The sequence below is a fragment of the Marmota monax genome, unplaced genomic scaffold (genome assembly GCF_021218885.2).
Source record: "Marmota monax isolate L192 unplaced genomic scaffold, Marmota_monax_Labrador192_F-V1.1 WCK01_AAM20220418_F8-fsc00016, whole genome shotgun sequence".
NCBI lineage: Eukaryota > Metazoa > Chordata > Mammalia > Rodentia > Sciuridae > Marmota > Marmota monax.
The window spans coordinates 24,372,007-24,398,887 of record NW_026695209.1 but is presented as its reverse complement, the minus strand read 5'-3'; the positions used below and the strand labels follow the sequence as shown (position 1 = coordinate 24,398,887).

Here is a 26,881-nt window from a genome sequence, read left to right as displayed (position 1 = left end):
ATATATACAGACACAATTGTTTTTCAACACTTAGATGACTGTTATTTGAATCTTCAGGTGCAGAAAGTATAGATATGGAAGGTGACAGTATATTATCCTTATTTTAGAAATACAACCAATAACATAAATTAGAAACATGACTATCTGGGAGTTTGCAAAAATTAGAATACTCATTCTCTCTAACTGTTTCTTGCTATATATAAAACAAAATATACTCCTGAGTTAAGCTGTGAATCTGCATATTTTTTGAAGATAGAACAAAATAATTTTTCCTTTAATCAATATTTACCATGTGAGTGCTGATTCTGAAGTTATTGAAACTACAAGATTTTTTTAATTAAATCTGTGTCTAAGTCCCAATGTCATAAACATACAAAGAGGATTTTTTAAAAAGTGCCTTATGGGTGTTGGAGTCATTTGGGTTGCTTGTCAAAATATTGTTTCCCTAGTTCTAGCTTGGAGATTGTAGCCCAGTAGGTCAGAAATAAAGTTAAGAAATCTGTATTTTTGAAACAAGTAGATTAAGTTATTTTGATATAGCAGGCCCAGAGACAATACTTGGGACCTGGATTTATGAGGAAAACAGTTGCTCCCAGTTTGGGAGTATTCTAGGCACTTCAGGGAAGCAGAAGTCTCTTTGTTCAATATGTCTTCATTTAAAAACAACTCTCAAAGGAAGCAGATTCTGCTAGTGGAAACAATGGCAATATTTCAAGCAGATTTAGGGCCAAGAAAAAAAAAGAACAACACCTTGAAGACAAGGACAAACTGAATGTCACCCCTTGCCCCTTAAAAATTCTAAAGAAGAAGCAAGTCTCACACAAATAGCTCTTTCTCTACAGCTGGAGAAAAGTTGCTCCTGATTAAGGCCCACAGCATAAAAAGAACCCTCTAGCAAGGAATGGGGATTTCTAGGCATTCAAATTCCATCATACCAGTTTGGAGAAACAAACAAACATACACAGCAAGCCTTGAATATATTTGCTCTACTTGCCCACTATCTACAATGTATTCATTTCTGAAATTCTTAATAAACATTTCAAGGATCTCAAGTATAACTTTCAAGATCATTATTTCATTAATATAGATTCTTGATCACATGGAATGTGGAACACTGAGATGACAGTGATGCAGCTGAATTCTCCCAGAGGTCATGGGTTTTGCCTTTACCATGATAAATTCAATTGCAAAATGTTAGCATTTAGTTTTAGAATGTCTATTGCTATTATAAAACCTAATTGAAGATTTATTTTATTTTAAATTTCCAAGAGTTAGATATGAAATTTGTGAGTTGATTGGTTTTTGGTTTCTTTCTCCAGCTACTCTTTACTCAGTATCTAATGTACTGCTGATCAGTAGGAGAAGAGGTATTTTAAGTATGAATGATAGAATCTACTCAAATGAATTCTCAGTTCTAAGCAAAATTAAGAAGTTCATTGGAAAAAAGGCTTAAAGATCTCTTAAAATAAAATTTTTGATTATCTGGAGGTTCTAATTTTGAAAATTTCACATTGTTATAATTAAAAGTTGTATTTATTCTTAAACGGAATTTGTCAGAATCTTCTTTTTAAAGTGAGGAAAAGAAGGTAAAAATAGTCTTATCTTGTTGAAGGCATGAGAGTAATATTTTTTTAATGCTTGACTAATCAAACTTGAATGACACTCCCAACTCATGTTGTGTCAGGAAGTACAATTTCCCCACTGTCAGTTATTTTATGAAGTGGGTTTTTGAAAAATTCTCATATAAGCTGAGGAATGCAGATAAACTATAAATTACCAGATTTCTTGAGAGATGCAATAGAATTTCTAAAAAGATTTTAAATAATGTAAAATTTTAAGCACATCATCAATATAGGAAGGAACTGTACCATTACTCTCCCCTTGCCACACAGAACAATAGAAATCTTCAAACCTTCTTATATAGATCTACTATGGAGTGGGCTCAATACATAGATGTTTCAGTGCTCTGCTCTTTCTGGTCTTTACCTCAGTGATGAAGATCTTGTGCAGAGAATTGTAAAAGTTTATTAAGTTACTTTAGGAGATAAGGGTACACTTACTGTGCAGTAGGTTAAGTATAATGTAATAGCTGGATGCCAAATATTCCTATATCTCAGTATCTTTTTCCAAGTAGAATGTCTTAGGGTCATCATGGTAGGGTTTCATGTTTTGACACCAATTTGAGACTTATAATTTATCTGAGGATAAATTATAAGTGTATATTTTGAAGGTTGTTCAAACTATCTATTGCTTTCCAATTTATTTATTTAATAAACTGGCAAAATATGATTAATTTATCTAAGGTTTTTTTCCCCTAACAAAGGCTTTGAAATTTCTCCACTTTGAAATGTCAATTGTAGAATGCTGTCTTTATGCAAATGAGAGAAACATACATTCTGAGTATTTGTCTAGGTTTTAAAGTCTAGTATTAGAATTATATGAACATAGTGTTTACATGAAAAAATCACACTTGTTTATGATACCAAATACAAAGCAGTAGCACAGTGTGACAAAATTCAGATAAGAATGTGACTGGGAAAATATTTTTTTAAATAGGTAAAGACAATAGAATAGACCTTCATTATTTATTTATTTATGAATCTTCAAGCATATTTTAGGTGTTGTAATACTGTTATCCATTCAAGAATATACATGGTGGTGGCTAAGATAACTAATATAAAATGGTACTGACAAAACAAGATATCTGCTCATAAAGATATATTGAAGTGCATGGGGAACACTAAGTTGGGAAAAACTGACTTCTTGGGATGAAGATAAGATTCCCAAAGTTTTATTGAGGACTTAACTGGGAATACTGGGCATTTACAGAACACACAGGCAGGGTAGTGCATTCTAAATTTGGCCATATGGGGCACCATGAATTTTTTGAGGAAGTCAAACTGGCAAAAAGCATGAGTGGCAAAGCTGATTTTTATAAAAGCAAAAGAACAATAGAGTAGGGATGACTCAGAAATCTTTGTTTTGATTTTAATCTAGGGAGAGTTGTTGATGCATAGTAAAGCAAGAAAACAGCATGGAGAGAAACAGTTTCCAGTTTTGTAGAACAAGGATTTGGAGAAGCATAGAAACAGACAGGTTTCCTGAGACAGAATATGGGGTCTCATCCATATTCTAAGTCTCATCCATATTCTAAGCATCTCATGTGCAATTCACATAGTGTTTAAGAAGTAAGGAAATCCCTGGTCCCAGATGATATTGGTCCAAAAGGACTAGGTAAGCATACAGGGTTTCTGGGTACCATCTGATTGTATCTAGAAGTGGTAGGAGAACACATCCAGGGAACTATTATCTGGGAGCATCCAACATGTGTTAGCAAATATCTTGTAAATTACATGACCTTATTTAGCTTTTACAACAACATATGGTGTAAAATAGTCTCTCAAAATCAAATATTGCTATATTAAATTCCAGAGAGGTAAGTTAATTGCCCAAAATGATACCACTGGAAGAAGCAGAGAAGAAATATGAAACTGCCTGCCTGGTATTACAGCTTATACTCTTTCTGTAGAATTTCGTACCTCAAATGGCATCTTTTTGGCTGGATATATAGTAGTGAGATGACCATTTCCAAACCTTAGCACCTACCTCTCAGGGAGAAGGCTTTGGGGTGTGATACTGAGATACTGGAGAGTCCATTTATTATAGCTATTGTCTAAAAATTTGTTAGGGCAAATAAAAGATTGTGAAGGAGTGAAATAGCAGGTTTGTTACTGTGATGTTTGTATGTGCTTTGGCTACTGTGCCATTTGAAAAAAATTGACATAATCATACTTATCACTGGCATTCAGTCTGAATATCAATTTTGGCTAGGAAAGAAAAGATATCATATAGGTTCCCAAGTATAAAAATTTGGAAAGTACAAAGAGTGGTTGGAGTAGTTGCTTATAACATAAACAAAAGTACATTTCCTTGCTTTCTTTCTGAGAATTTTCATTTTTATAAACTTGAGTTGAAAGTAGATAGAATTATTTCTTTGGCTCAATTTGACAATTTTGCCTCTCTGAAGTCAAACGTAATGCCAAGAATGTGTTTCATAAACAGAGAATGTGTTTGTGAAAACACTTATGCACATGTCCCAATTCAGCATTGCTGTTAGTTAGGTGCAGCAGTTGATCTGATTTCCCAACAATCTGAGGCCTATCTCTCTTCAAGAATTTATACCATGGCTGTGAATTCACTCATTCACCTGTATGATTGAGTGTCTGTGATATGCCAGGCACTATGTTAGCTCCGGACCTGGGAATGAAGCTAAAAAAAGTTTGTTCTTAATAGGGAAAGAGAAAATAAATAAATAAATAAATAATAGCATAATAATTTCTTTTTTTTTATTTTTTTATTTTTTATTTTATTTTATTTTTTTAATTGTTGGTTGTTCAAAACATTACATAGTTCTTGATATATCATCTTTCACACTTTGCTTCAAGTGGGTTATGAACTCCCATTTTTAGCCCATATACAGACTGCAGAATCACATCAATTACACATCCATTGATTTACATATTGCCATACTAGTGACTGTCATGTTCTGCTACCTTTCCTATCCTCTACTATCCCCCCTCCCCTCCCCTCCCCACCCCTCTTCTCTCTCTACCCCCTCTACTGACCTTCATTTCTCCCCCTTGTATTATTTTTCCCTTTCCCCTCATTTCCTCTTGTATGTTCTTTTGTATAACCCTGAGGGTCTCCTTCCATTTCCATGCAATTTCCCTTTTCTCTCCCTTTCCCTCCCACCTCTCATCTCTGTTTAATGTTAATCTTCTTCTCATGCTCTTCGTCCCTACTCTGTTCTTAGTTACTCTCCTTATATCAAAGAAGACATTTGGCATTTGTTTTTTAGGGATTGGCTAGCTTCACTTAGCATAATCTGCTCTAGTGCCATCCATTTCCCTGCAAATTCTATGATTTTGTCATTTTTTAATGCAGAGTAATTTCTAGGAGGGAAATATGCTATGGAAAATGGTAAGCCTGCTTTATATAGATAAATTAATGGCCACAGATCCAATAATGTGGCATTTTATGGAGCATAATAAGGGACATGTGTGGAGTAGCTTCAACAGGGTTTGCTGATGAATTGAGCACAGAGGACAGGAATGATACCCGTATTTTTGGCTTAAGCAACCAAGGGTTTAATGACTCTATTATAAAAATAGGGATGAGTTAGGGAGAAACAACTTTATAAGGAACATGGGGTTGACTTGGTACCTATTTATTGTGAGATGATTAGGCACACAAAAGAAGATTTACATGGCTATTTGATACTCAAATCAAGAAGTTATGGACGGCTGGCTGTTGAGAGCCACAGCCGAAGGGGCCCCAGCAAACTTCCAGCTGCCGGCTGATGATTGGCTCACAGCGGCCCCAGCAACATCTAGCTGATTGGCTCCTCGGCCCCAGCAACATCTAGCTGATTGGCTCCTCTGCGGTGATGCTCATTGGGCTGTTTCCCTGCCCTTTCAGACCACGGAGCTGCTCATTGGGGGACTTTTTTGGCTCCGCCCACGTGACCCAGCCAATCGGCCTCAAGAGCAGGCGGATTGTGGGAGGTGGGGAGAAGCTTGTGTGGGAGAGAGAGGCTTGTGGGAAGCCAGTGGTGGCAGTTGAGGCTCTGAGGGTTTTTCCTGAGAGGCTGTTTTGTTTGGTGTGTGTGGTTCTAAAAGTAAAGTTAGTTTCTTTTGACAAGTGGCTCCTGATTGTGCCCAGCCAGACTGCGGCATTTGGTGGCTCGCACGGGGAGCGACTGAGGGTAAGTGAACTGCTCGCCCCTGAGGGCAGGGCGAGAGGATGGGTAGCCATTTTAAGATTCTTCTTTTGTTATTTTGTTTCACTTTTGTTTTAAGTTGCCTGTCCCTGGAGATGTGTAAGATGGAAGAAAAACCGCTCACATCTGAGGAACAGATAGGGAGAAAGGACGGATGGACATTTCAGGAGGCTATTATAATGATTTTGTGTTGTTCCAATTTTGTTTCACTCAGTTTCAGTTTTGTTAGGCGTTATCTTGTTGGGTTGTATTATAGTAGAAATACGGGATCAGAAATTAGTAAAACAAACTGAAAGAGTGTTAAGTAAATTGTTAGAGGAAGGAGGCATCTCAGTAAAATCAAGAACAATCAGGGCATACGTTGATGCAATACAAAAATGTAGCCCATGGCTTTTTAAGGAGGAGTTGTTAAATATATCACAATGGAACCATCATGGTGAAGATTTAAAAAGAATAGAAAAGAAAAGCCCAGGGACTCTGCCAGTTGGCACATTGCCATTGTGGACGTTCATATCTCGTTTGCTTAGTCCAAAGCCTTCAGTTCAGACAATGGTAGAGGAAGAAGAAGACATAATGATTCAAGTAAAAGAGAAGGTCTCTCAAGTTAGTCAGACAGAGGAAAAGATTCAAGTAAAAGAGAAGGCCTCTCAAGCTAGTCAGACAGAGAAAGAAAGTGTAAAACAGAAAAAGCCATCAGGGGGAAAGTTACAACAGGAGACTGCTACTAACACCTTTCTATCACCAGAGGGTGTAAGTGTGAAACCAACAGCACCACCTCTACAGGAGACTGCTACTAACACCTTTCTATCACCAGAGGACCTAAGTGTCCAACTAACAAGGCCACCTCCATATGCTGGGAGGTCCCCAACCCCCGCAGTTGATAGTTGGGATCCTGAGACAAGATCTCAAATATTAACATGCCCTGTATTTGAGGCAGGAGGGCAGCGATTTTACCAAGTTTTAAATTTCAAAACAGTGAAGCAGCTAAAAGAGGCTGTAACAACCTATGGTCCTCAAGCACCCTTCACTGTAAGCATGGTCGAATCCATTAACAACTTGAACATGACGCCAGCAGATTGGGCTAATATGTGTAAAGCTGTGCTAAATGGAGGACAATACCTGTTATGGAAGGTTGCCAATGAGGAATTTTGCAAGGAGACGGCTAGGCGAAATGCAGCAGCTGGTTATCCTCAGAGAAATCTAGATATGTTGTAGGAAAGGGACCTTATGAGGATCAGCAGCAACAAATTGCATATGATCCTGGCGTATATGCACAAATTGCTGCAGATGCAATTAAGGCATGGAAGACTTTACAAGGACATGGAGGTTTACAAGGTCAATTATCTAAGGTAATACAAGGAGCTAATGAACCTTATGCTGAATTTGTAGATAGGCTTATTCAAACAGCTACCAGAGTTTTTGGGAATACAGAACAAGCAATGCCATTACTAAAACACCTGGCTTATGAGCAAGCGAATCGTTGGTGCAGAGATATCATTAGACCATGGAAACATGAAGATTTAAACACATATATTAAATTATGTAGAGACATTAATGAACAAGAGCAAGTCGTGGCAGCTGCAGTAAAACAGGCTTTAGATGCCAGAGACATTAATGAACAAGGGCAAATTGCGGCAGCTGCAGTAAAACAGGCTTTAGATGCCAGGCCAAGAACATGCTACAATTGTGAACAAACAGGACATTTTAAAAGGAATTGCCCCATTGGAGGAGGGTTTAACAAAACTAGGTATCAAAGGAGTAGAATACCAGGTATTTGCCCACGATGCCGTAGAGGGAGACATTGGGCTAATGAATGCCGTTCTCAAACCACCATAGAGGGTACTCCATTATCAAAAAACGAACAAGGACCAGGTGTTTATCCACGATATCGTGGAGAAAGGCATCGGGCTCCATTGCCAAAAAAATGGACAGGGGGGCCCAATGCTCCGGGGCCCAAAACCACAAATATACGGAGCACTGGAGGAACCCAGCAACCCCATCAGGGTAGTGCCCAGGACACATTGTCCATCAGATCCCTCATCAGACAAACCAGAGGGAGCGCAGGGTTGGACATCTGCGCCTCCGCCAGAGCAGTACTAACTCCAGAGATGGGAGTTCAAATCATTCCCACAGGGGTGAAAGGCCCTCTTCCCAAAGGAACAGTAGGCTTATTATTGGGACGCAGCTCTTCTACTCTAAAAGGGCTTATGATAAGTCCTGGGGTAATTGATCCCGATTATGAAGGTAAAATAAAAATTATAGCCAGTTCTCCAAAGGGTATATCAGTAATTTCACCAGGAGATAGAATAGCACAGTTACTAATAATACCCAGCCTACATGATAAATTTTCCAGTCGTACTGTAGAAAGAGGTTCCAAGGGATTAGGCTCCACAGGTGTAGATTGGGCTATGCTTTCTTTAAATTTAGATTCTCGCCCCATGCTAAAACTAAATATTCAAGGACATGAATTTAATGGGCTACTGGATACAGTGCAGACCTTAGCATCATCTCTCGTCAAGAATGGCCAAAACATTGGCCATTACAACAAGCCACTCAAACGCTTCGAGGCCTAGCAGTGGCGACTAATCCCCATAAAAGTGCAATGGTATTAGATTGGAAGGATCCTGAAGGATGTGAAGGAACTATACAGCCATATGTATTGGATCATCTTCCCGTAAATTTATGGGGACGAGATGTCCTAGATCAATTAGGTTTGACATTAACAAATAACATCAACCAAAATGCACCCACTATTATGACTAGACAAGGTTTTAGGAAAGGAAAAAGATTAGAAAAACAAGAACAAGGTATAGCAGCACCAATACAAATAGATCAAGGAACAGAAAGACATGGGTTGGATTTTCAGAAAGGGCCACTGAGACAATAAAAATTACTTGGAAATCAGAAAGACCAGTGTGGGTTCCTCAGTGGCCCCTGACTAAAGAAAAGATACAAGCAGCCCATGACCTGGTCAAACAACAATTAGCGGAAGGACATATACAACCTTCTGTATCTCCCCATAATACTCCCATTTTTGTCATCAAAAAGAAATCTGGTAAATGGAGATTATTGCAAGATTTAAGAGCCATTAATAATGAGATGGTTATTATGGGACCTGCTCAATCAGGGATTCCTCAGTTGTCTGCTTTGCCAAAAACCTGGTATGTTTTAGTTATAGATATTAAAGATTGTTTTTTTTTTTAATTCCAATTCATCCTGAGGATAGTCCACGTTTTGCATTTACTATCCCTGCACTGAATCATGAAGGTCCTGATCAGAGATATGAATGGAAAGTACTCCCTCAAGGGATGGCTAACAGCCCAACTATGTGTCAAATTTATGTTAACAAAGTAATCCAGCCACTTAGAAATCAAAATCCTGAACTACAAATATTTCACTATATGGATGATGTATTATTAGCACACAAAGATAAAAACACATTGCTAGAATGTTATGCCACACTTACAAACTTATTAAAAAATTATAATCTAGAGATAGCAATAGATAAAGTACAATTAAATTTTCCAATTAATTACTTAGGAGTTCTATTATCCTCAACCATGGTCCGTCCACCAAAAATTCAAATACGAGTAGATCAACTCAAATCACTTAATGACTTTCAAAAGTTATTAGGAGACATAAATTGGATAAGGCCTTATTTAGGTATACCAACAGGAGAGTTGGGACCTTTATTTGATATCCTAAAAGGTCCATCAGATCCAAATTCACTCCGAATGTTAACGCCTGAAGCAAGAAAGGCATTAAAAATCATTGAAACATATATGGAAAATATGCATTTGGATAGAATTGATATAAGTTTGCCTTTATTATTTATTGTACTACCAACAAAAAATATTCCTACAGGAGTATTTTGGCAAGAAGGTCCATTATTATGGATACATTTATCTTATTCTCCTAACACTATTCTTACTAGGTATCCTGAGGCTGTAGGACAATTAATACTCAAAGGAATAAAAGCAGCAAAGGGAGTGTTTGGAATTTCTCCCAATAAAATTATTACTCCATATACTATGAATCAAATTGATGAGTTAGCTAATGAGTTAAATACTTGGGCAATAATCATGTGCAAATCTAATGTTTCATTTGATAACCACTTACCATCTAATCCTTTATTGTCTTTTTGGTCATTGCATCCTGTAATTTTTCCAAAAATGACAAGAAAAACACCTATCATGAATGCTCCAAATATATTCACTGATGGGTCAAATAATGGTACAGCAGCAGTAGTTACCCCTGATCAAACTTTTACATTTTTAGTACCCAAACAATCAGCTCAAAAGGTAGAGCTTAATGCAGTTTTACAAGCTTTTGTGATGTTTAAAGATTCTGTATTTAATTTATTTTCTGATAGTCAGTATGTAGTTAATGCTATAGTATCTCTTGAAGATGCTGGTAGGATTTCCCCTTCTTCTACTGTTTTCTCTTTGCTTTCCACTATACAAAGTCTAATCTGGGACAGAAGAGATCCATTCTTTATAGGACATATCAGGGCACATACAGGATTGCCTGGAGCCCTTAGTTTGGGCAATGATTTAGCAGATAAAACTACACATGACATACATATTTTCTCTACACTAGAAGAAGCTATAAATTTTCATAAAAAGTTCCATGTCAATGCTAATACTTTACAAAAGCGTTTTAAAATAACTAAGGAACAAGCTAGACAAATAATAAAACAATGTCAAAATTGTGTGACCTTTTTACCACAAGTTAATCTTGGAGTCAATCCTAGAGGATTGATACCTAACCATATTTGGCAGATGGACGTCACACACTTGCCAGAATTTGGAAAATTAAAATATTTGCATGTTACAGTTGATACTTCTTCTGGATTTTTGATGGACTCCCTTCATGCCAGAGAAAGAACTAAAGATGTTATAGCTCATTGCTTACAAAATTTTGCCACTGTGGGTGTTCCAAAACAGTTAAAAACAGATAATGCCCCTGGTTATACTTCTACCTCTTTTAAACAATTTTGCTCAACATTTGGCATTACTCATATAACAGGAATCCCATACAATCCATAGGGACAAGGCATAGTTGAAAGAGCTCATCAAACTATTAAAATGTACTTATTAAAGCAAAAAGAAGGAATTGGGAAGGGGTATATATTCCCCAAAGATAAACTTAAAATAACCCTTTTTACTCTAAACTTTTTAAATTTGGATTCATCAGGACTTAGTGCTGCGGAAAGGCATATGTGTCCAAAAAATGTGCATAAGCCCAAGGTACTTTGGAAGGATATTCTAACAGGACAATGGAAAGGTCCTGACCCAGTAATTATCTGGAGTCGGGGGTCTGTTTGTGTGTTTCCACAGTGAGAACAGCAGCCGATTTGGATTCCAGAGAGATTAACCAAGGTCCTGACCCAGTGATTGTCTGGAGTCGGGGGTCTGTTTATGTGTTTCCACAGGGAGAACAGCAGCCGATTTGGATTCCAGAAAGATTAACTAAAGCGATTTCTACAGACCAAAAAGAAGATGATTTGGCTCAAATCCATAACAACTGATATCCAAAACTCCAGTTTGGCTATTCTTACATCTGCAACAGAACCAGGATGCTTTTTTCAATATCTATTTTATTATTGCCCTTTGCCATATCATGAAGTTCTATTTTGTTTTTTGAGCTCATACAGACCTAGGTTAATGTTTTGCTGATCAGTTCTATTTTTTGACTATAGAGTTTTTAAACATTGCAATGGAGATTTCACCTGTAAAAAGTTATAAGGCCTTTACTATAATGTTATGTGTTGTATGTATTCTATTATGTGTGCACACTTGTGTTTTGTGTTATATGTTTGAATGTATGTATGTCCATATATCATATATGATGAGCGCTCATGATAAAATGGATCCAAATATTTTTTTTTCACGTGATTTATATGGTTTAATTTAAATTGGGTAAACAACTGTTGAGGATTGTTTTAATATGTAAACAAAAAAGAAGGTTAACAGATCTGTTTGTTTACTTTCACCTTTCCTTTTCATTATATTTAATAATTCTCTTAAAGATAATGTAAATTGTTAAGAAAATTGTTTTCTTTTAGTGCCTTCTGTAATGTTACATAATTTTTTCTTTAGCCATTATTGCCAGAATTCCTATCTTCCTCCCAGTGCCGGTGAAGACAATGTAAATTGTTAAGAAAATTGTTTTCTTTTAGTGCCTTCTGTAATGTTACATAATTTTTTCTTTAGCCATTATTGCCAGAATTCCTATCTTCATCCCAGTGCTGGTGAAGTCAAAGATAAAACCAATCTACAGCTTCTACAATAGCCATCACTGAACTGCTTGCAGAACTTGCCTGGACACATTGTGAGCTCACCTGTATGCATTGTGAACTATCTGTTGGTGCAGCGACTTGTGGTAGTGTTGGGGTATTTTTGCTGATGATGTCATTGGTGGTACAATTTTTCCAAAAGGAGCCGTCAATTGGCTTGGTGTATCTTCCTCCATTCTGCTTGTCATGATCGTCCAGCTAAAATTTGGGGGCCAACAGAGGTGAGGCAAAGAACCTCACCCCCCCGCTGGTACAAAGACCTCTCCACAGGTGTGGCTGTATACTGGACCGGTAGTCAGTGACGGGTAAGATCCAATTGCAATGGTACCAACCTAAGGACCATATGTACTATTGGACAACCTAAGGCAGGCACGGTCCCTAAGCCACATGCTTGTTGTTTAAACAGAGGGGGGGAGATGTTGAGAGACATCTAGCTGATTGGCTCCTCTGCGGTGATGCTCATTGGGCTGTTTCCCTGCCCTTTCAGACCACGGAGCTGCTCATTGGGGGACTTTTTTGGCTCCGCCCACGTGACCCAGCCAATCGGCCTCAAGAGCAGGCGGATTGTGGGAGGTGGGGAGAAGCTTGTGTGGGAGAGAAAGGCTTGTGGGAAGCCGGTGGTGGCAGTTGAGGCTCTGAGGGTTTTTCCTGAGAGGCTGTTTTGTTTGGCGTGTGTGGTTCTAAAAATAAAGTTAGTTTCTTTTGACAAGTGGCTCCTGATTGTGCCCAGCCAGACTGCGGCAGCTGGCCATGGTGGCATACACCTGTAATCCCAGCATCTCTGGAGGCTGAGGCAGGAGGATTGCAAGTTCAAAGCCAGCCTCAGCAAAAGTGAGGTGCTAGGCAACTCAGTGAAACTCTGTCTCTAAATAAAATACAAAGTACAGCTTGTGATGTGGTTTAATGGTTGAATGCCTGTGAGTTAAATCCCTGGTAAACCCCGCCCCCCCAAAAAAATGTCATGGAGAATTCTGCTATATAGCTATAAATCTGAAAGATTTTTGCATATGGAATTTTTTAAAAGTCATGTGGCCAGTTGAGAAAACCTCAGTTTGGACAGAGGAGAGAGGGTTGAAGACAGATTCCTAAAGTATTCCAATATCTGGAAGTCTTGAAAAGGAAGATGATCTGCAAAGTAGACTGCATGGATGAAAGGATCTTGAATCAGAAACTATTGCATTTTCTATTGTAATTGCATTTTCTATTGTAATATGAAAATGAACTTTTAAAAGGAATCCTGAGGAGAATGGGACCACTGGAGTTCTCTAAATCTGATATACAGATTTTAAAAAGTAGTACAAACTGTTGAAAATATTTGCCATAGCACATAATAACCATCCATTTAATTAAAAATCACTTATTAAACAGATAATTCTAGCTTAACATGTAACTATAACTTCCATGATGTTGTGTGTCATTCCATCTCTTCAAAAGATTAAGATACATACATGTAACAACAGGACTATCCTAAGTTTGTATTGATCTTCTATATAAAAATGGGCACTTATATAAAATAAAATTTTCCAAAACTTTCTTACCAAGACAACTGAGTAAGCTTTGGAAAGATAAGTATTATTACTAGCGTTTTGCATAATAAGCACAGTGGATCGAAAGAGGTTAATTCACTTGAATAATATCCAGCTAGGAGCTAGCAGACGTGTTCTGTGACCTAAGCAGAAACTGTAAGACTCCTGATCCATTGCTCTTCCCAAGATCAGCATTTATTATGTAATTTTATTGCTTATGTAGACCTAGAATCAGAGACAATGTGTATGGGTTGCACAGGTTATGCATTGCATGGATAAACTATTAATGTCTCCCTCAGTCTGGCAGTTTGCAACCTGAGCAACATAAGTAGTGATTGTGTTTAAAGCAATATTCTACTTCAAATATCCTAGAGATATGGAAAGATGAGAGCTAAAATTCATTGTTCATCCTTTCATGGCAAATAATCATCTTTCCAAATAATGAAAAAAAAACCTGGATTTTTACAATAATGATTGTTATTGATAAGATTGTTAAATTCAAAATGTAGATTTTCTTTCAGACATAGTATTTTATGTCTATTTTTTATTTTCTATAAACATTTCCCTTAAAGCACTCTTTCCTTAATTTATGTGCACTCAACCCAATGTTGCTTTAATAATTTTCCAAGTTTCTATTCTGTTTTCTTCCGGTAGGCTCCTGGAGTCACCCTTTCTTTCGCCTTTAACCTTAACCCTTCATGGTTTCACTGTTGGCCTCAGGAAACCAGCTCATCAATGGCATTGCCCTTTCCTGCAAACAATAATACTCATGCTGACTTTCACCACTCCAGTGCCACTTTTGCTTTCACTTCTTTGATTCAGTGCATTGTTTTTTTTTTTTTTTTTTTTTTTTAATTTTCTCACCGATGCTCAACTAGCTGTTCTTTGTGGTTTGGATCTGAGAATGCTCACCATATTGTGATGGTTTGGATTGCTGGTTTCCATCATCACTCCACCTCTTCATGTTCCTGTTCTGATGAGAAGCTAGTGAAAGGCTCACAGTCCAATTCAATGTCTCTTCAGTCCCTCCTTTAAAAAAAATGAAACAAATTATTTATTTTCTATTCTGAAATTCTGCCAGCCTTGACCATCTTAGTTCTGATCTTCTGAAACAATTGTTTCATTTCCTTCTTCCTTCCCCACCAATAACCACTTTAAAAATAAACAAATCATCAATTTAGAAGTCAAAGAAAAGAAAAAGATTTGTATGTGTGTATATGTTAGTCATTGGATATTTGACTTGTTCTTTTTGTAATTAATATTTGTCATTATCTACTAGACATTTGATTAGATAATCAATTAGAGAACTGGTATCATATTTAATCATGAGATGTGAGAGGTTTAATTGTGCTTTCATTTAAAAAAAATTTTTAGTTGTAGATGGACACAATTCCTTTATTTTATTTATTTAAAACTTTTTAGTTATAGGTGGACATAATATCTTTATTTTATTTTTATGTAGTGCTGAGGACCGAACCCAGTGCTTCATGTGTGCTAGGTAAGTGCTCTACCATTGAGCTACAACTCCAGTCCTTAACCTATTTCCTAAGATACTGTCTACACAGAGAAGTAGGATTAGAGTCATCCAATAACTGAAAAGGCAATCTCTAATATTTTTGGATTTTAGGCATGATGGGAAAATTCTATTTCTAGAAGGTAAGGGACTTCAAATCACAATGACATATTGTATTCCACATTCTCTGGGATTAAGGGTACAGTATCATAAGATAACTGGATGTATCAACTTAGTTTCAATTTATCATGGAAAAACAGCACTAATAAACTGATGACATCGACTTTTTATTTCAGAGACTTGAGATGAGGCCCAAAAGAGATAGTACACTAGGAAGTAGTTTAGAAAATATAAAGATTCACACATGCAACTTATGGATTCTTGGAAATCTTTACACTGGCATTGAATAAAACCAACAATGTAAAAAACCTATGGATCTTAAAATACAAAAAGTTCCACATAGAATTTAATTTTGTTTGTGTGTAACAAAAACATAAATCATCCAGTATTTAGTAGAGCTAGGCAGGAATAAAATATTAAATAAAATGATAATGATAAGAATTACCAAATATTACCAGAATTGGTTTATTCATTGTCAATTTTATTATTTGTCTAAATCACTTAGGAAATCAGTGAATACTCTTTTCAACTGGAAAATAATTATTTGATTTGACAAGGTCAAGAATGTATACTGACATTTGATTTTGTCATATTTAGTTATAAATCAAGTTAAATTTGAAATTGATTTACTTGAATTAACATTCAAATAGTCACAAAAATATTTACCAAATGTAAACACTCTGTTTGAATCTGTGTATCTTACCTATATTATTTTATGTTCATTCCTTCCCTTTTAAGAGAGAAATGAGTAATGGTAGTTATGACAAATTTGTGAAATTGATTTTAATCAATTATACTAATGTTACCTCTTAAACTTATTACCTTTCATATGTAAACATTGTAAAACTATATTCATTTTGGGCTATTGAATAATTACTTTAAAACAACTTACTTCCTAATATGTAATTGGATGTTTGATGTATGAGGCCATCCTGCTGAATGTTTCTCAGCGTCTCAGAATGGACATTTCCTCTGTTCTGTATGTAAGTATAAATCGTATTAAAGCTGTCCATGATTTAAGAAAATAGAGCTTTGGCAATCTTTACCCATACCTAGCTGTTTCATTTTTGTCTATTAGATTTTAAAATTTTGACTGGCTCATAATTACTCCTTCACATGTAATATAAATTGTTTCTATTTCTTAAAACAAAAAAACAAACATATCTACACAGAAGTGCGAAAAAGTAGAATGTTTAAATTAATCATCAATACTATATTTACCATTGCATTTTCATTGCAACATGCTCAATAAATTTAAAATTTAAGTTTCTAACTTTCAATATTTATTTTTTTCCTAATTTTGCTCAAGTCTAGAGTTTGTTAACAGTATCCACACATTTTGATGGGAATATTAATGAATATTGAATTTCATTTTGAGGAAATGTATAAAATTTAAAAATACGTGTGTTTCTACAAGCAATGATTTTTATTATCATGTATATTGAAACTTCATAATGTTGTATGTTAACATAATGGAGATACTGGTCAATTATAAAGTTTGTTCATTAATAATTCCTATTTCCCAATATTAATACTCTATAGTAATTTACCAAATTTCAGCATAAATATAAATAAAAGCAAAAGAAGGATTTTTAAAAAGAAATATCATAATGCTGATATTTAAAGGATAAAAACAGAGAAAATAATACGTAGGGTTCAGCTAATCTGAGGTTCAGCTAATATTTTAGCATTTTTCCATGACCATAGACAATCCAAACACATAAACTTGATGAAAAATAAAAATATTTATAAAAGTAAGCCACAAATAAATAAATAAAAGATAAAAGTATTGGCACAAAGAGAAAACATTCAAGAATGAAGCAAAAAAAAATCATATAATTTTATACCAGCTGGATTAGTAACTAAAATACTTATACGGGTGTCAGGTTGTGGGAAAAGAAACAGAGCTATCCAAATTTACAGTGACAATGGATAAGATTCCTTAAAGAAAGCAATTTGGCAGTAAATAATGCATCTTCAAAACATTCATATCATTAGATCAGTAATTATATTGCTGGATATTTATCATAAAGAAATAACTTAAACAAAATAAAACACTATGCACCTAAAACAATTCACTGAGTTTTTTATGATAATAAAAATCTGGAGGTAAACTCTGTGGTTCTATATGTAACAGAAAGTGAAAGGACATTTTCCCTGGAATTTTGAGCTAAAGCTTAAGACAGAAAGGAACAAGTTTCCAATGTAAGTTTATAAAAATCCACATAAAGTGTTAATTTTTAAGGTTGGATAAGTTCCTGCAGAGCTTAAAGAAGGGCTTGCAAAGTCATCCAGACACTCCATCCTCTTCCTTCCCAAACAAATGATGGACTCAGGGTATACATATTTAAATATTTTTTTGGTTGTCAATAGACCTTTATTTATATGCAGTACTAAGAATCAAACCCAGTGCCTCACACATGCTAGGCAAGCGCTCTACCACTGAGCTAAAATACCAGCCCCCACCCCTCATCTTTTTTGAAATATTTTTTCAGTTGTCGATCAGGGTGCAGAATTTAAAAAGGCATTTGCCCAGACTCAAGGGTAAATACAAGCCTCCCTAAGTTTTGTGCTCCAGATTTCTTTCCCATCCTGTACACTTGATGGTATGCCTGTGGGATACACCAAACTGTTGAAAGCGTAGTAGGAAAGAGGCAGGGATAGGAAGGCAGGGTGATGATGATGGGGTGAGAGGAGTGGTAGTGGAAGGCCACTGTTTGGCATGGAGGAGTTGCAGACCCCTTGTGAATCTGTCTCCTAGGAAGACAATTAGATTTGAGTCATCATCTTCTACCAATCCTTTTGGTCTTTTTATTACTGGAGTTGCTTTACTTTTTAAACCACCTTCCAGGTGGGGTACTTGGCAATTTGGCTCAAATGCAGGTATTTTCGGGGTTTCATTGGACATGTAGAAAATATGAAACCTTGCCATGATAAAATGTGAGCCTGCAACTCCTCCACTGTCCCCTTTCCTTTCACCCCATCGCTTTGTCGTGAATTACAGTGGTCACTTAGTGTCCATGGAGGATTTGTTCCAGGAGCCCCGAAGATACCCCAATCCATGGATGCTCAAATTCCTTATGCAAATGCTGTAGTGTTTGCATATAATCTATGAAGAACCTCCCATACCCTTTAAATCATCTTTAGATTACTTATAAATGTTCTGTAAACAATTGTTATACTATATTGTTTATGGAATAAGATGAAAAATCTGTACATGTTTAATATATATACATTTTTTTCTGAATATTTTTGCTCCCTCGTTGGTTGAATCTATGATGTCACACCCACGGACATGGAGGAGCCAGCTGTATTTTTAATGTTCTATCAGAAACTCTGGTTTCTAAACCTATTTGTATAGATAATGTAAATAATAGAAAAACAACATGAACTTTTTGTCATATGTAAGTATGCATTTTGAACAATTATTTCCAGGTTTTGTGATTCATTTGGAGGGTCACTTTAAATCTTGGCCCACATCTCTGTTAAGAGCTTTTGAAACAAGAAGGAAATAATATGTGCAGAATTCCCCAGAGTTACACTGCATTTGTGGATTTCTTTAGAACAACAAAGAATAAATCACAAGAATTCTTGTTTTCCTTCTTAATAATGATGCCTTTTGGGGACAGTGGAAAAGCACAGTGCCATTTCTGAAGGTTATCAGAGAGTTTCCATGGAATTGGTGCTTGTCAATTCCATCTCTGACAAAGAGTGTCTTTCTACTAACTCTCCTGACTTTGACAGAACTGTGCTTTATATAGCACAGCTTCATCAGCAACATGAGCAATAGTACTGAGGCGGCATCTGTAAAACCAATGAATGATGAGTGAAAACTTTGACATACATTTAAAACACCCCAGTAGTCTTACCATTTGTTTTTAGCTTTTTAAATTTAAACTTCCCTTATGTCACTTGGAGAACAGGCATGTGAAAGATTGCCAGCAACAGAGGTCAAGTTACTTTCCAGCAGTGCATCTCATTTGTAACATTCAATACTGTGCAGAATGCCAAAACCATTGCTTAGTTCAAATTCAGAACAATAATGAAAGGCCAGAGCTCTCAGCAATGCAACAAGTGTAGCATTCCCAACTGGTATGGTTGCAAGAACTAATAAATAATGTTTTTCTAGCTAAATGCATATCATTATGTGTAGGAATTTTGCAATGAGAATGATAGGGACAACTGCTTGATTTTTAAAAATTGCATGTCAATTTTTTATTCCTTCCTATTCTGTTTATAACCATTCAGTAAGTCACTATCAATGTTAAGATGCTTTTTACTATACAGAGAGATACATCTTTTAGGAACATAAAATCAAAGCAAGTAATAATGATATAACTAAGAGATTCAAAAAGCTATGATGAATGAAGTCACTATATCTCTACCTTGATAACATTCAAATGAAGGGCTACTGAATCAGCAAAGTTGACATTTTCTCTACACATTGGGATACAAAAGAATTAATAAAGATAAGAAAAGCAGTAGCATCTCATTTCATTTGTGAAGTGTATATGTGGCTATTTAAAAGTCCAATGAATCTATAGGCTTTAAACACTTGAATTGGTTTTCTTAATTAACTAAAAATTCTTACATTTATAAAATGTTTTTGTAATCAGTTTTCTTATTTTGATAACAAACATTGATTATGAGATTTGAAGGGTAAAGGGTTGTTACAATTATTATTATCTTCCTTTTGCAGGTAAATGGACAGTTAAATAAAAATTACTGGAGACCATTATTCTGGACTATGCTCCTGCACCAGGCCCCAAAGGAGAGGCTAAAATCAAAATTTCACATGACCAAGTTGATACTATACCATTTGTCTGACCTACTGAAGTTTCCTTTGCTTTAATTCTTACACAAAAGAGGCAACCTTAAAAAAGGCAAATGCTAATAAATCAGTTATTTTCTTATTGTTCTGGATCCCTATCCCTGCCTTTAAGGAACCAATCTATTTTTCGTTCTTGTTTCTGTTTTCTTCTCCCGTTTTCGGCCTATAAAACCAAATTACTCTCCTCAGCACATCAAAAAACTTATTTTATTTTATGGAATAAAATGTTGCCAGATTCTGTAATTAAAGATTGCAAACTGAATTGTTGTCCTTTAATAAAACAAAGATAAAAAGGAATTTAGAAACTTGACTAAGCTGGACCAGGCAGTATTCACTAGACTTTCATTAGTCAATTACACATGAATTTGTTGATTTTTAAAAACATCATTATAGTGATTGATTAAGTGCATAAGGGTTAGAGACATGTTCTTTGCCATTCCAAAGTTTATGGTATAGTGAGGTGGTGGAGATATTTTTATATATCAACTATAGGAACATGTAGTAAATTCAACAATAGATATACAAATAGAAACTATAAAAGCTCAGTAAATTAAATAACTTTGAGAGAGATTCTGAGAAGATTTTGTTGAGGTTGTGATTGCTAAGAAATTCTGAGTTTGGAAAGTGAGTCTAGAGGGAAAGTTCGAAGTGCAGATAGGTCAGATTATGAAGAACGTTTACATCATATTAAGGATATAAGACTTCATCATTCTTCTGCATGCTTGCTTTTACCATACATAATCCACTTCCAAGTACTACTAAAAAAAAAAAAAAAAACAGATTAACAAATTATGTAAACTATGAGAAGAACAGTTTGAATGTCAGAAAAATCAGAAGAATGTTACTATAGAAACTAACTGGGAAAGGGGAGGTACTTGGGAATGAAATAGACCAAATTATATTGTTCCATTGTGTGCATGTATGAATACATAACAACAAATCTCACTGTGTCTATAATTATAATGCTCCAATTAAAAAAAGCAGTAGTATCTGTAAACCATAGTCAAATGTTGTCAACTGATGAGATAAAGATAGGGAGGGACCTGTTTTAGTTAGCTTTTTTGTTGCTGTGACTATAAGGATCTGACCAAAACAACTGTAGAGGAGGAAGTTTATTTGAGGGATCAGTATCAGAAGTATTAGTCCATTGAAGGCTGGCTCCATTCCTCAAGGCTTGAAATGAGGCTGAACATCTTGCCGGAGGGTGTGGCAGAGGGAAGCAGCTCATATCATGGTGATCAAGAAGCAGAGAGACTCTGGCTCCAGATACAAATATACACCCAAAGCCATGCCTGCAGTTAAGCATTTCCTTCTGCCACACCTCACCTGCCTCCAATTACCACTCAGTTAATCGCATCAAGGATTAATTCACTGATTACGTTAAGACTCTCAAAACCCAATTATTTCTCCACTGATTAGGTTAAGACCCTCACAACCCAAATATTTCTCCATGAAACCTTCTCACATGTGAGACAATGCTTTTGGGGGATACATAATTGTTTCTTTTGATTTATCAATTAGGAGGCCAGAAAGAACAATTAGAGAATTATTAGAATGACTAGTCATTCAACTAAATCCCCCTTCTCAACTAGAATTATATACTGGCAAACTTTGTCTTTTCCTTAATCACACTTGCCTGTCATGTTTCAAATTTTCTCAAGGCTCAGTTCTCTGCAAATAGAACTGAAAAAAATTAATCCAAATGAATCTATTTCATAAGAGTGCAGATGTTACCTTTTTTTGTTGTTATAGAAAATTTGGATTAAGAAGTCTGAAATAATTACCTAAATAACTTACATTTTACATATCAGAAAGAATGGAAGTACTTGCCCTGACTCTTTGCAGAGGAAGGAGGTAAGTAAAATGCTAGATGGTTACACTTGTTTTTGTAAAGAAAACTACTAAGACATGTCTGCTATGTGCAGAATGGTTATTTGGTGTCTGTAGTCATTAGTGCTTCTAAGTGGCATTAAGTGAAGGATTTTAATTCCCATTGTCAAATAATTGTGGGAATTGAACACTCCCCATCATGTTATGCCTATTGTTAAAATGTTTCAATCTCTTGAATAATAAGTTGTATTCCTCAGGGTAGCCAGATATAACTGGTCATCAGTGTCCTCTTCTGTAAAATGAAGCTATGATTTATATTTAGTATTATTTGGGAATATCTGCTAATATAGTGCATGCTTCTTCAAATATGTAATTAGGTAGGAAATAAAAAACAAACTCATAGGTTCCTTTTGTTGTATATATCTTGATCCTATTTTAGGTTTATATTGTGTTTGGAACATAAGAGGCTACTTATTTAACTCCCTGCCAAGTATTGTTCTTTTTCTATATCATTTATTTCTGTAACCTTTATTTTCTGACCTCACCCAAATGTTCTAAATATGAGCAACTTTAAATCTACCAAATATTGCAGACACCATGTTAAATGCCAGGTTTTTAAGTCTCGTCTATTTTTTTGTAGCCAAAAATAGTTTCTTTCATGAATTCCTGCAACATACTGTTTCTGTTTTCTATAACTATATTTTTGTGGCAAATACCATAAGCTGGATCACTTAATATGTCTTCCACATTCCTTGACTTCTTTTCCTTAACCACAGAAGCTGCAAAATGATATGACAAAATCAGGTCATGAGGATTATCCATGTGCCATGGCCTGCAGTGTCTTCAAAGTTGTGTACTTATTTTATTTTGACACTTCAAATAGAAAGGAAAACAAATGTTGGTACTGAATTATTCCTGTGGTGTCTGTATTTTTTCTGAACTTTCCCCCCATACAGGGACAATTTTCAGGTAGCTAAATGAGTGTGTAAACATTAGAGTCATAATCATTGCCTTTCTAATTATACTACATCTTCTGACCTCATTTTAGTAGTTTCTGGCAAGTGAGGACAGGAAGAAGGAAATGAGTAATACAGAACCAAAAAGAAAAGTAATTATTATTATAATCTATTTATATACCAGCTACATCCATATTTATTATATTTTTAATCTCTATATTTGCTAAATAGTTCTGATTTTTTAGGCTCATACAGATGAATAAATTAGGCCTTAATACACGGAAAACTAAAAATAATCAAACGCATAGAAGAAGAGTAGGATAGAAGCTAGCAGGGTCGGAAAGATAGCATTAGAGTAGCTTAGTCAAGGGATGAACAGTTTCAGTTAGGCCAGAGGAATGAGTTTTGGAGATCTGCTATACAACATGGCAATAGCAGTTAATAACAATGCATTACCTAAAATTATTTAGAAACACTTTAAGTGTTCTTACCCCAAATATATACACAAGATAATGCATATGCTGATTAGCTTGATTTACAAATTATATAATATATACATATTTCAAAACCTCGTCTTATACATCCTAAATATATACAATTTCTATTTGCCTAGTTAAAAATGAATAAAACAAATGAATACTTAGATAAATAAGGTTATTTTGCTAAAGCCATACAGTAAGTCATGCTGCTGGGATTTAAACACATGAACATCTGATCCAATCCCTTATAATGTGATACTAAAACCAGATTGACTAATCACTTTAACTGGGAAGTACATACCTCTAGGCACAAGATACTATTTGCCTCCATCAATTAAGTCTTACAGAGCCAGTTAACCATTTATTAAACAAATGCTACTAGAGAACTGGGGATATAGTTCAGTTGGTAGAGTGCTTACCTTGCAGGTACAAGGCCCTGGGTTCAAACCCCAGCACTAAAATAAAATAAAACTACAAGATTATACCAGTACTTTTCTAGAACTGATTTGCATTGGTTTGTAAGTGTCACTGGAGACATTTCTTCCTGACTCTGTTCAGCAATTTCAGGTTGACAATTTGAAAGTGATCATGTTGGAAATGTTTATACTAGGAAAACTGGTAAATTCCACAAATTCTTCTCCCTCCCATAGCTGGCTGGTAAACATTTTCTGGAATACCACTAGCCAAAACACTTTTTAGACTCTTTATAAACATCCTTGCACAATTTTAACAATAATATTTCCTTTGCTATTCTGTATCCTTTTAGAGTTCAGTTTTCATTTATTGACATGTAAATATCATTGTCATGTCCTTTATGTTTCAAAGACTTCTCACTATTAAAAAACAAAACATATCAATTTCCTTTTCACCCTATTTTCCTCATAGCCCTCCTTTGCTTCTTTGTAAAATTGCAATTTCATTGTGCAGTTGTATCAAGAACTATCCTATGTCAAGTAATTTGCTTGTTTGTAGGGATGCTTCTTTTCACAGGAGAGATCTGTTAGCTGCAAGGGCATATCTATGGTTAATCATTCAGAGAAGACAAAGAACCAGAGTCTTGGGTTATCTCCAATTTTGTGATTATGGTTCATATATAATTTTAAATGTTTCCTAAATGAGAACCTAAAGGAATATGAAGTACAGAGTCTTACTCAACTGTGAGAAAAAAATGTTAATGAATTATTCCAAATCAGGATTATTTACCTGATTATGTACCTGGACTATGACTTATCGGCACATAAAATACAAAGTCGAATTATTTGAGGAAGAACAAGAGAAAGTTTTAATATTGTCAGATTATGTGCACTGATAGAATATCTACTTCAAATAGATGAGTTCAGTGTATATGCGTACTAGCCAAGAACTACTCACAGTTAATAACTCCTGTGCAAAGTTAGTATTTTCTTTCTTCGTATCATATGTAAACTGGGTCAAAAGTCACAACTGAGGGAATTTCTTTTCAAGTTTTCGTGTAATTCTTCACCTATTTGACTTCATATTGAAGCAATTTATAAACTTAGTAAAGGAAATTGTTTGAAATTAGTGATGTCTGACATCTTCCTGGTCAAAATTTCAGGAATTTTTATCTGAAAGAGTGTAAATCAATTTGATAGAAGTCATAGAAGATGGAAATACAACTATTATCAATTTCCTCTTTCAAAAAAGCTGAGTTTCTGGGAGATAAGTGAAGATAAAACTGTCATACTCAACCAGCCACATACTACAGCTATAGGTCAAAGAATGACATCAAAAGAAGGTTTGGGGAGGGATATGAAGTATTATTCCTGGGTCTGCAGTCTGCTTGGGTCTTTGGGTGGCATATTAACATAAGAAATGTGTTCTAGTAAAGTATATAACTAGTCCTGCCCAGGTGTATGTGGTAAAGACATAAATATTAATATAATTAACAGTGACATTTTGATGGAAGAAATTTCTTTTGGGACTATTAGTTCTCTTTACTTACTGTTAGACTTCAGGATCTTGGAAATGACAAGGAACTCAAACAATGACCTATACCAGTTTCTATCACAACCAAATAAACTCATTTGTCTATAAATCCAAATTTCCAAAATGTATTTACTCCAAGAGAATAAACAAATGAAGGAATTGACAATCATTAAAAAATAATAAAAAATGATAAAATAGAGAAAAAAATAACATGAAAGTAGTTTGGTCTAGGAAAAACAAAACTTGATATTTATAGTAAGCTAACTAAAAAAGTGATTACATTTAGTTAAAGGACAAAATAATCAGATTGGGTATCCAGATTTGCTTAAAAAATTAACAGTATTTTGCTCATAAGAAAATTTTTTTTTGGTGCTGGGGATTGAACTCTGGGCCTTGCTCATACTAGGCAAGTGCTCAACCACTGAGCTACACCCTCTGCTTTGATTTATTGTAATTTTAATGGAATATCTCTATGAATATAATTATATGCTATTGTTCAGACTTTAAAAGTAGAAAAGTATTGCTGAGGATCCTTTCAAACAGAAGCACCTACTATATGATAAATTTAATATTTCATACCAGTGGGAATAAAAAGAATAACTTTTCAAGACATAGTATTTTGATAAATAGGTTGATTAGGAAAAAAATCAAACTCAAAACTTATGCACATGATATATAAAAGTGAATTTGAGCTTGATGAAAGATATATAATACATGTCCATTAAAACTAGAAAATATGAACAAATATTTAGCTGATTTCATGATGAAAAGTTGAAAACTTCTGGTTTCATGAAACTAAAGTAAAAAAATTGAAATGTTGAACTATACAAAATTTAAACTTATATGCTATAAACATTTACCATGGACCAAGTTTAACAAGGGGAAAAATTCACAACTCATAATAGAAAAAGTTTGGAAAGCCATAAATATCTAGAGGAATATGAGCAAAAGTCACTGCCAGATAATTCTAAGAAGGAGAAATTAAAGTGATCACAAAAATAGGAAAAAAATAAATTCAACTTTAAAAGTAATCAAATGAAAAATGTACTGATATCAACAAGTATTGAGACATGTGATTTTGGCAATCAATTATTTAATAGAACAGAAACACAATACTCAATTTTTGTGAGAATGTTGTTTTAGAGTTATGGAGTATTTTACTTTGTTCTTTAAAATATTTTGTAGACTTATGTTTTCAACAATGAGGAAAATATGATTAGAATAAAATTACATATTTGTTTATTGGAAACACCTGTAAAGTCAGCAATATGAAAGAAAATACATTGTTTTAAGTAAAAATACTGCAGTTCACTTTTATTTTAAGCCTAACAAACAAGAGATAAAACCCTTAATAAAAAGGAATCCAGAAGAAGATGTAGTTTTCTCTTACATATTGGAAGATGATTGAAACAAGTAGAAATGTGGATTTCCACCTCCATTTCAGCCATTTATCAGCCCTTGCTTTAAGACAAACCATTTGGTTTCTCTGGATATTACTTCTCTCTTCTGTAAAATGAGGATATTCATGCCTGTCCAGATGTGAAGATAAAATGTAATAACATATTTGGATGTAACTGTTAAAACCATCAAACAGTGCATCCT

General features: G+C 35.0%; 1 protein-coding gene across 1 annotated transcript in view; it reads right to left on the bottom strand.

Moving 5' to 3' along the window:
- Htr1f (5-hydroxytryptamine receptor 1F) overlaps positions 1-26,881 on the bottom strand; it is a 145,391-nt gene that overhangs the window by 109,162 nt on the left and 9,348 nt on the right. Inside the window, exon 2 of the mRNA XM_046430560.2 lies at positions 14,516-14,632. The gene's annotated coding sequence lies outside the window, so the exon portion shown is untranslated. The remainder of the gene's footprint in view (positions 1-14,515; positions 14,633-26,881) is intronic.